We start from the raw sequence: 11,534 nt of genomic DNA on the forward strand, positions 1-11,534 counted from the left end.
GGTGCTAGAACTACCGGTAGATCGACGAAAAGATAAAAGAAACGCTCCGTAAAGAATAGGGGAGAGTGCAGAAGAGAAGGAAGGAGAAGATGAGGGAGAGAGAGAGAGAGGGAAAGTAGAAAGAGAGTGAAGAGTGAGGGAAAGAGGAGGAGATATCGGTTGCTATCCCACGGATGTCAGTGTGGTAGCTTATTTTGCCCGCCCAACCTATGACCATCTTCCTCGAAACCGGAAGTTTCAGATGGCCCTTTAGCTAGATCGCGGTTACACGCACGCCGGCACAGAGTTCATCCTTTTGTATCTTTATCTAAATTCCATTATATATTTGTTCGATAAACGATCAAAACTAATATATTCAGCGATGGCATATTTTTCTAATTCTAGAGATCTACAGCGAGTATATGTATATGAGAGATTCTGAGGCGTATATAAAGTGATATGAGGTGGGGTTAATACTTAAGGTGTATCTTAAGGTTAGCAGGGTATTCCTGGCACAAATTCATTCAAATTTTCTTTCAATTCGGTTGCTTGTATACAACTGGCAATATAGGATATAGTGAGGAAAGTGTAAGATTGCTGCTATGCATTAGCGATTTCATCGTAAATTCGTTTCTTATTTACTTTTCGAGAGCTTAGGATTGGGCGCGCCCGCTAGAACCAAACGAAAGTCGCAGGATTTTACTCACGCAATTACGTTTCTCCATCGGCGAAAGATCGATCTTCCGGCAACTGCTGAAATAGAACGTTATCCTTTTTCTTTCGTTTACATTAGTGCTTTCGAGACCTTTGATTTCCCTCAGGCGGGGTTAGATCTAAATCCAATCAATTTCTGTTTTGTTTCGGGTGCTTTTTAGATTTCTTACAATTTCCTCTAAATTCTTTCCAATATTTCATATAAATTCTTAATTAGAACGGGTACAACTAGTATTTAAAGCTAGATCTTAGGAACTTCATTTGTTTGTTCAAAGGAACGATTCTAGAGTCTTATTCATGGGTTCGAGTCTCTGTCGGATTCGACGGAATGGCCTAACTGATATTTAAGCTAAATTTTAGGAGCTTCATTTGTTTGCTCAAAGGAGCGATTCTAGAGTCTTGTTCATTGGTTCGAGTCTCTGGCGAATTCGACCGGATGGCCTGCAGCTCAATTACTTTTTAACTGGGTTGGGCGAATCGCATCGGACTGCCTGCCAAGGAGAGGATAGGCGGGACTGAAATCAGGGTCCGAAGAGCGTATTTATTAATTTTAATTCTGCTGGGCTGCTCTCGGGCCGTGTCTTTCTTCAACACCGGCTTTACTGCGCCATTTTTGAAACACGGACCGAGATCTGGATTCTACGTCGACGAAACTCTATTAATACAGGGGTCTGTTGAAGCGGGAACGGTAGATCGTATTTTCTTTGCAAGTCTTTAGAACATTAAACGTTGCAGGGCTCGAATGCGCCTGGTTTTGCCAGCACAAACTCCTCGCCGGGCGACATGGGCGCCGGTTGGGGACGGGGAGCGGCCGACGGAACGAGAATATCAGCCCACGAGCAGTGGACGCGGTCTCGGCTTGTTGATGCGGCACGTGGAATCTACGGAGCCTCTCGGCGGATCCGGGAAAAACGATGAACCAGTATGCAGACGCCTGCGATTTCCAGGCGGGTCGAAGTACTCCACTTTGCTGGTCACTTTTTGGTGCCGCAAACGTGGGGTGCCTTACGGCGCCTTAGCACGTGTCGCGCTAGGCTGGGGCGCGTAAGGCGGCGTCTTCCCGAGGAGCTGGTCCACAATTTCCGCAGGAAATCTTTTGCTGCGGAAAATACGAGTTACCTCTATTAGATATTCGCCCGGAGAACGGGGATCGACATTTATCTTACCGCAGTGGCGGCGGTATCCGTGGATGTACACAGATTAATCCAGCCTCTGGCGGTTCTCGGGGTTAGAACGCCCACAGAAGAGGTTGCTCCCGCAGAAAACGGCCACACTTATAACCCTTCCGGCACTGTACACACTTTCGACTATATTTAGTGGAATTAGGCGCGGATGTAAAACTTTTCACTGATTGGAAAAAACACGACTCGTCGGCTTGATTATCGCACAGGAAAAGATCGAAGCCGGAAACCTGCTCTGGCCACTTGACATTTGCATGCACTCTTGCATGGGGAGGTTACGCCCTCTAGGTTGCCAAATTGGAGCAACCCTGACCTCGGCTGATTTCGATAATTGTCAATCTTGCGGTCAGCTGCCCAGGCAGCTGATCGGCAGGCACCTTCCAACACGTACAAAGGCGATTCATGCCCCCTACAGGACTCTTACTCGAGCCTCGTCAATGTTGAATTGGCGAGTTAGAGCGGCACAGATCTCCTGCTCCGTCACGAGGGAGTCGATGTCCCGTATCTCCAATATGACCACCTTCGAGTCTTCCGTCATTGCGCGCACAGACGCTCCATCGCCGAGGACACGTGCGATGCTGGCTTTCATGCCCTCAGCACTCTCCACGCTGTCTGTGTTTTATATTTAACTTAATTTAACGGACAAGAGTATGTTGGGACTAGGGGTCCCGCGGACTGCGGTACTGCCGCAAAGCATTGCTTCGCAGTGGCGTGGACACCTACTCCGTCTGCTCCTTCCGCCTTCTCTCCAAGGACCTAAGCGTTCGCATCACGCTAGAGGCGAACTCCGCGGCCGCTTCCCACACCTTCGGGTCTGCCAGCATCAGCGGCACCAGAGTCTCGGTGCTGACCCTAGACCCTGCTGCTGTCTCCAATGTCTGACGCTCGAGGTCAAACCTGTGGCAGTCGAAGAGGACGTGGCGAGCGGCCTCCTCTATGCCTGTGCCACACTCGGGGCACCAGTCCTCTGTCTCGTGGCCGAAGCGCTTGAGGTAGCCGCGGAAGCAGCCATGTCCGCTCAGTGCCTGGGTAAGGTAGAAATCCACCTGGCCGTGCTTCCTTTCAACCCAGCATGCTATGCTTGGGATGAGGGTGTGGGTCCATCGGCCTTTGGGTGAGTGGTCCCATCGAGTCTGCCATCTGTCTATGCTGGTCCTTCTGGCGGCGTCCTTAATTTCTGCTTTGGAGCGTACCTCGGCTGCACTGTCCGTCATGGCATCATGGATCTCCTTCCTCTCCCTTATCAGCTCCCTGAGCGGAACTTGCCCGGCAATGACTAACGCGGCTTCGTCTGAGATGGTCCGGAACGAGCACGCGATCCTAATGGCGCACAGTCTGTACGTTGCCTCAACTCCTCGCATGTAGCTCCTCACCTTCGCGGCTTCTGCCCACACCGGTGCGGCGTAGAGCATCTGCGACGTCACGACGCTCGTCAGCAGTTTCCTCGTTGCCTGCTTTGGCCCTCTGGTGTTTAGCAGCATCCTGGATAGCGCTCCTGCGGTCCCACCGGCCTTCGTGTGGACGTATTCCAGATGCTCTTTGAAGGACAGGCGCGTGTCGATGAGGACTCCAAGGTACTTAATGAACCTCTGCGATTCGATCGCGGTCCCACCGACCTGCACTCTGGCGGTCTCGACCACTTTACGGCTGGATATCAGGACCGCCTCGGTTTTTTGGGCCGCCAGCTCCAGCCCCGCGGCGGCTAGCCACGCCTCGACGGCTTGTATGGCGACGTTGGCAAGCTCCTCCACTGCGGCAAGTTCCTTCGCTACCGCCACTATTGCGACGTCGTCAGCGAAACCCACCAGGTTAGTGTCTGTGTGTGTGTTTTTTTTTTTTTTTTTTTTTTTTTTTTTGTTGTGTGACTACAGGAAAGCTTTATGCCGACTCAGCCGAAGCCGAAGTGATGGACTCTAACCGCTCTAAAACCAACCACACCTATCCCGGATCCCGGCGGTACTGTCGCGAGATATTACTTCGCCGGGGGGAGATGCCCGTAGGGCTCTTCTCTTAATAATCTCCTTTATCCTTTATCTCCTTGCATTGCGTGCTCTTTCTTCGCGACGCAGTTTGGTAGCCATAGTTACGGCCATGAATCTAATCGAGGCCCAGTTTCCTTCCGACTCCAGCAGGCATTCTGCCAGGTTTGACACCGCTGGCATTCTTCCAAGCTTGTTGCTTAGATCCTCTCGTTCTTGCCGAAATCTTGGACATTCGAAGAAGCAGTGCTCTGCGTCTTCGATGACCACTGCGCAGACCACGCAGAAGGGGTCGTCCTCGTGCTTAAACCTATGCAGGTAGGCTTTAAAGCAACCGTGTCCTGTCAGCAGTTGTGTCAGGTGATACTCCACTTGTCCATGGCTACGGTTCAGCCAACTCTTCAGGTCTGTGATTAGCCTATGGGTCCATCGCCCTTTGCTGCTGTTATCCCACGAATCTTGCCATTGCAGGATTGTGCGCTGCCTTAAGGCACCTCTGGTGTCCTGGTCCGTAGTCCCCAGGGTTCGCTGTGCCCTGATTCCTGCGGCTTCTCTTGCCAGCAGATGGATGGGAATCATTCCTGCTACCACAAGTGCGGCGTCTTGGGATACCGTTCTGAATGCGCAACACACCCTCAGGGCACACAGCCTCTGGACTGCGTTGCATTCTCGGGCATATGTTTTATGCTTCATTGCATCAACCCATATTGGTGCAGCGTACATTAGCGTTGAGCCAACTACGCTCGCTAGTAGCTTTCGCCTTGGCTGTTTCGGGCCTCCGGTGTTGGCCATGATGCGGGATAGGGTCACTGCCGTCTTTCCTGCTTTGCTGCTTGCATACGCCATGTGATGCTTGAAGCTGAGTCTGTGGTCAATCATGACCCCCAGGTACTTCAGGCTTGGACTGGAGCTAATAGTGCAGTCTCCTACTCGGATCGTGGCCGTCTCCACTACTTTCCTGCTGCTTATGAGCACCGCCTCCGTTTTGTGGGTGGCTAATGAGAGATCCCTCCCTGATAGCCATGTTCTGGATCTCTCTACCGCGTCGTTGCAGATTTCTTCCACCGCTTCTTTCTGTTTTGCCACTACGACTATTGCTATGTCGTCGGCAAAGCCTATCACCGTGGCGCCCATTGGCATATCCATCTTGAGGATTCCATCTGTGTGTGTGTGTGTTTTTTTTTTTTTTTTTTTTTTTTATTGGGAAAACAATTTATATTTATAAAATAACAATTATGGCTGGGAAGGGGTGGGTGGGGGGGGGGGGGGGGTGGGGTCCGCTCCCGCGGGACTGCCGCTAGGCATTACTTCGCGGTGCGGGCTGTGGGGTCATCCTTCTGGCTTAGTTTGTCCGGCTTCGCTCCAGCCTGCGCAGCTCCTTGATCACGCTTGCTGCCATGTAGGCGACCGCGTTCCAAGATTGCTCATCGGCTAGCATCTGGTCGGTGACGGTGTCCACACTCACTTCTGCAAGCGTCTCCCCTAGCCTCGTTCGTTCTTGCGAGAAGCGGGGGCATACAAAGAAGACGTGCTCTGCATCCTCGTCGACTCCAGGCCCGCAGCAGCTGCAATACGGGTCGTCAGCATGCCTAAAGCGATGCAGGTACTGCTTGAAGCAGCCATGCCCCGTCAGCAGTTGGCCGAAATAATGGTCCATTTGGCCGTGCCTTCTTCGCAGCCATGGGCTAAGCTGGGGAAGGAGACGTCTGGTCCACCTCCCTTTTGCCGCTTGGTCCCAGCGCCGTTGCCACTGGGCTATAGTGCGCTCTCGCCGCTCGCTGGCTACCTCCACTCCGCTCTGCCGCTCAGCTGCCAGGAGATCCAGTGGGACCATGCCTGCCACAATAAGTGCGGCGTCTTCAGACACCGTCCGGAAGCAGCATGTAACCCTCAGGGCACAGCGTCGATATGCGCTTCTGCAGTCTCTGCTGTATGTGGAAACCATCATTGCTGGTGCCCACACTGCTGATCCATATAAGATTATGGAGGTGACCACCCCAGCGATGAGCTGCCTGCTACGCTGCCGTGGTCACCCTGTATTGGCCATCATCCTGCTTATGGCCGCCGTTGCTGCAGTCGCTTTTGCGCTGGCGTATTCCAGGTGGGCCTTGAAGTTCAGCCTCTGGTCCATCATTACCCCTAGGTACTTTAGCGCAGGCTTGGTCCTGATGATCGTGCTACCGACTCTCACGCATGCCTGCTCGACCTTTATTCTGCTGCTCATTAGCACAGCCTCCGTCTTCTTCTCCGCCAACGCTAGCCCGTTGGCTGCGAGCCAGGCCACTATCATCCCGACTGCTACGTTGGTTTTCTCCTCTACGTCTCTTACGTGTTTCGACACTGTCACCAGTGCTATGTCGTCGGCGAAGCCCACCAGGGTGCACCCTTCCGGTAATGTAAGCCGCAGGATATCGTCATACATCACGTTCCACAGACCGAGCCCTGTGGGACGCCTCCGGTGATTTGGTGATGTTCTGCTCCTTCTTCCGTGTCGTAGATCAGGACGCGGTCCGTGAAATAGCTTCGCAGAGTCCGTGTGATTTGCTTAGATATACCCCTCCTGGTCAGGGCCTCTAGGATGCTCTTCCAGCTGGCAGAGTTGAAGGCGTTTCGTACGTCTAGTGTACATACTAGGCAGTACTTTTTGTCGCCTCCAGCCCATCGCGTTCCTGCCATGGCTTCCCTGGCAAGGTTTGTCACCATCTCGATGGCGTCAGTGGTGCTCCTCTGCTTGCGGAACCCGAATTGGAGGTCGGAAAGTCCGCGACGCTCAGCCAATTCCGCCTCCAGTCGGTTACATACCATCCTCTCGAAAATCTTGCCCATGGTATCCAGCATGCACAGCGGCCGGTATGACGATGGGTCGTTGAGCTCTTTGCCTGGCTTGGGTATCAGAACCAGCCTTTGCCGTTTCCATGCTCGTGGGACTGTCCGCTCCGCTAGGCACTGGGTGTACATTGTGGCGAATGCTTCCGGATGGGCTCTAATTATGCATTTTAGTGCTGCATTAGGGACTCCATCTGGACCTGCCGCTTTCCCGATCTTCAGCTTACCCGTGGCCTCCAGTACTTCTCTGGCAGTGATGATGGTGGTGGTGTCCCTCAGGCTAGCTCCTTCTACCCTAGCTTTCTCTTGTAAGGGTGGTTGTCTAGGGAATAGGGTGCCGACTATCTCTCTCATATGCACCGGATCCTTGGGCATAGGCTGTCTGTTTAATCTCCCCATGACTAGTTTGTATGCTCCACCAAAAGGTTCCGCATCGGCCGCATCGCAGAGCTCCTTGAAGCATTTGAGTTTGCTGCTTCTGATGGCCTCCTTCAGCTCTTTTCTTTTGGCCTTGAATGCCGCGCCATTTCTGCCAAATTGGGCGGAGCCTCTTGCTCGCTGGTAGGCACGCCGAGCTGCGCAGCACTCCCTCCTGGCCTTGGCAATGTGCTCATTTCACCACGGTACTGGCCGGTGCCTGCTTCCTCCGATCTTTCTTTTTTTCATGGCTGCATCACAGGCCGCTTTGACGGTCCTGTAAACGGCAAGCGCGGATGCTTCAGCATCCCCGGCGGCGCTTAGGTTTTCTGCTGCCGAGAGGAGCGCGGCTCTGCTCAGGCTTTCCTCCTTGTACTCGGCCTGGAGCGCCCGCTGTATCCTTGTTGTGTTCCTGGGTGCAAAGGTTTCCGTCTTTACGGCTAAGTGGTCGCTATGGGTGTAAGCACTCAGCACTTGCCACTACGCGTGGCGTGCGAGCTCTGGGCTTGCAAAGGTGAGGTCTATAATAGACTCCCGCCCTGCTTTGCTGAACGTTGGTGTGGTTCCTGTGTTGAGGAGACCGACCTTCAGGCTTGCAAACTCGGCCAGGAGCGATGTCCCACGGGGTGTGTTCTTGGCGCTGCCCCAAGTCGTGGCCCAGGCGTTAAAGTCGCCCGCTATCAGGACCGGCGATTTGCCTCGTGCGTCGTTAGCGATGTTGCTGATGATCGCCTCATACTCCTGCTGCGTGAACCTTGGTGCTATGTAGCAGCTGTAGACAAAAGTGCCGCTGTGCTTAGCTCTCACATATCCCACTCTGAATGCTCTGTGGGTAAGCTGGCCTGGTTGTGGGCCACAGCTCCAGATTGCTGCTCCTCCGTCTGAGCTTTGCTGCCAGACTCCTTCGTGTTTTTTGCCGTACGGCTCGCTGAGTAGCGCTATGTCGATCTTCTGCTCCAGGACTGTTTGCGCCAACAGATCCTGAGCAGCTCGGCAGTGGTTTAGGTTGAGCTGCAGGAGCTTAACCATCAACCAGTTTTGCTAGTGCCTTCTTATACTCAGGGCAGCTGCGGCTGAGGGCCGAGTGGGCTGCTGAGCGGACGTCTCCTGGCTTGCCAGCGCATAGTATGCACATTGGCGGGTTGTTGCACTGGTTGTGCTTGTGCCCCTCCCCACCACATTTGTAGCATGAATTGCTTGACACAGGCCGCTTGGATCTGCACCTGGCTGTATTTTGTCCATAGGCCATGCACTTGAAGCAGCGGGTTGGCGCAATCCGTTGCCGCACGCGGCAGACAACCCAGCCGATTCGAACTTTTCCGAGCTCCAGGAGCTTCTTTGCGAGTGCGGGCTGAAGGTTCAGCGTAGCTACCTGCGTTGCGCCATATGCTTTCCGCATGTACGGCACTGCTCCTTGTGTTAAGTCGCCGTCGATCGCTGCAGCTATGGCCTCACATACCTCGTCGCCTATCGTGAGCTCGTCTATGTTGAGTACCTCAACCGCGACTGTCTCCTGCATGGCCTTCACGGCTGCCTTATCCCCAAGCGCTGCCTGGATGGCCATCTGCAGCTCCTGGGTGGCGGGGTCTGAGGATTGTTGCATCCTTAGAAGCAGCTCGCACGAGGCTGTCTTCCTGATGCCCTGAACCTTGTTTTTGAGGCTCTGGAGCGTTGGTGCTGCCTTCACCAGTTTGAGGATGTCGGCGTATGATGCCTCCTCGGTGCATTTGACCAGCACTGCGTCTGGTCGGCCTGTCTGCTTGCGTTTCGCACGCCTGCCTCTCACCTCACTCCACCTCTGTGTAGGGTTGGTGTCTTCCGCCTTGCCGCACTGCATCTTGGTTTCCTCTTGTCGAGTGGCGTCAGCTTGGTGTCCTTGCCTGGGCCTTCCGCGCGCGCTCTTCTCCTCAGTTCGGGGTGTTGCCTCGCTCTTGTGGGCTCCTGATGCCGTTTGCGTCGCCTTGGTCGCGCTGGGCTTGGTCATCCTGGGTAGGGGGCAAGTTGGGCCTGCAGTGTGATCATGGCACTGGCATCCTGGTGGCGCTGCCCTTTTATCCTCTGGCGCCTGCAGATGGGATTTGACTTCCACTTGCAACTCCTTCATGCGTGCTACCATCTTCTTGATGGCCATGTTGATCGACCTCTGGCCCTTCTCGTTCATCTGGTAGAGTAGGTCGTCCAGGATTGCGCCAGGATTCCTCCACGCGTGTGAATTTGGGATCGAACTTATGCGTAGGTGTGTGTGCGGTTTGCAAGTGATCCCGCCTAGGAGTTAGGCAGTACCTTCCCTCAGGTGCGGTCGCTGACAGAAGCTAGCTGCTGTGGACTGCAGTCGATCAGCTGGTTAGTGGCCTGCACTATCCAGCCCTGGTACCCCAGTCGATCAGCTGCGAGGCCTGGAGTGAAGAAGAAGAACGGGAGAACCGGCCCAAAGGAGAGAAAGGATGAAAAAAGGTGGGAATCTCCAAGTGACGAGTGAAAAGCGCCGTCCAAAGCACTCACGATGGGCCCCAGCGCCCCTGCCCCCTTTGGGTGACCGTGGAAGTTCAACGCGCAGCCCGGATCAGAAGCCAGTCGGGGTGAGACTCGATCCTCCCAGGTGAGCACGCGGTGTCAGCAAGAGCTTGAGCTAATTTCGGGTATTTTTTTCCAGGTATCTTTCGCGATTTGTCTGTGTCTTGCAGAGCAGCTGTTTGGCGCGTCCGCACTCGAAAAATTCGCGGGTGTGACCTGTCGTGTGTGTGTGTTTTTTTTTTTTTTTTTTTTTTTTTGTTTTTTTGTTGTTGTGTGACTACAGGAAAGCTTCATGCCGACTCAGCCGAAGCCGAAGTGAGGGACTCTAACCGCTCTAAAACCAACCACACCTATCCCGGATCCCGGCGGTACTGTCGCGAGATATTACTTCGCCGGGGGAGATGCCCGTAGGGCTCTTCTCTTAATAATCTCCTTTATCCTTTATCTCCTTGCATTGCGTGCTCTTTCTTCGCGACGCAGTTTGGTAGCCATAGTTACGGCCATGAGTCTAATCGAGGCCCAGTTTCCTTCCGACTCCAGCAGGCATTCTGCCAGGTTTGACACCGCTGGCATTCTTCCAAGCTTGTTGCTTAGATCCTCTCGTTCTTGCCGAAATCTTGGACATTCGAAGAAGCAGTGCTCTGCGTCTTCGATGACCCCTGCGCAGACCACGCAGAAGGGGTCGTCCTCGTGCTTAAACCTATGCAGGTAGGCTTTAAAGCAACCGTGTCCTGTCAGCAGTTGTGTCAGGTGATACTCCACTTGTCCATGGCTACGGTTCAGCCAACTCTTCAGGTCTGGGATTAGCCTATGGGTCCATCGCCCTTTGCTGCTGTTATCCCACGAATCTTGCCATTGCAGGATTGTGCGCTGCCTCAAGGCACCTCTGGTGTCCTGGTCCGTAGTCCCCAGGGTTCGCTGTGCCCTGATTCCTGCGGCTTCTCTTGCCAGCAGATGGATGGGAATCATTCCTGCGACCACAAGTGCGGCGTCTTGGGATACCGTTCTGAATGCGCAACACACCCTCAGGGCACACAGCCTCTGGACTGCGTTGCATTCTCGGGCATATGTTTTATGCTTCATTGCATCAACCCATATTGGTGCAGCGTACATTAGCGTTGAGCCAACTACGCTCGCTAGTAGCTTTCGCCTTGGCTGTTTCGGGCCTCCGGTGTTGGCCATGATGCGGGATAGGGCCACTGCCGTCTTTCCTGCCTTGCTGCTTGCATACGCCATGTGATGCTTGAAGCTGAGTCTGTGGTCAATCATGACCCCCAGGTACTTCAGGCTTGGACTGGAGCTAATAGTGCAGTCTCCTACTCGGATCGTGGCCGTCTCCACTACTTTCCTGCTGCTTATGAGCACCGCCTCCGTTTTGTGGGTGGCTAATGAGAGATCCCTCCCTGATAGCCATGTTCTGGCTCTCTCTACCGCGTCGTTGCAGATTTCTTCCGCCGCTTCTTTCTGTTTTGCCACTACGACTATTGCTATGTCGTCGGCAAAGCCTATCACCGTGGCGCCCATTGGCATATCCATCTTGAGGATTCCATCATACATGATGTTCCACAGCAGCGGGCCGAGGACCGATCCTTGGGGAACTCCTCCAGTGATTTGGTGCTCACGTGTCCCTTTATCCGTCTCATATATGAGCACTCGGTCTCTTAGGTAGTCCGCGATGATATTCTGCAGATACGGCGGTATTTGAAAGTTTCTCAATTCTTCTAGTATGTGATCCCAATTGGCAGAGTTGAATGCATTTTGGACATCGAGTGTTGCCACTATGCAATACTCTTTGGTCCCGTACATCCATCGGGTGCCATCGATAGCTCGCTTTGCTATCTCACATACCTCGCCGATTGCGTCCACCGTGGACCTGCCTTTGCGAAACCCGTGCTGTCTCGGTGAGAGCTGACGCGTTACTGCC

The 11,534-nt window shown here is 53.8% G+C and overlaps 1 long non-coding RNA gene across 1 annotated transcript; it reads right to left on the reverse strand.

Annotated features, from left to right (window-relative positions):
- Window positions 1-298: 298 nt before the first annotated feature.
- Window positions 299-2,283, reverse strand: LOC108164620. The gene is made up of 2 exons (XR_001775873.2): window positions 1,860-2,283; window positions 299-1,792 (listed from the first exon to the last, which is right to left on the reverse strand). It is a non-coding gene; the product is annotated as an uncharacterized LOC108164620 (long non-coding RNA).
- Window positions 2,284-11,534: the final 9,251 nt, after the last annotated feature.

This window comes from Drosophila miranda (genome assembly GCF_003369915.1).
Source record: "Drosophila miranda strain MSH22 chromosome Y unlocalized genomic scaffold, D.miranda_PacBio2.1 Contig_Y1_pilon, whole genome shotgun sequence".
Lineage (NCBI taxonomy): Eukaryota > Metazoa > Arthropoda > Insecta > Diptera > Drosophilidae > Drosophila > Drosophila miranda.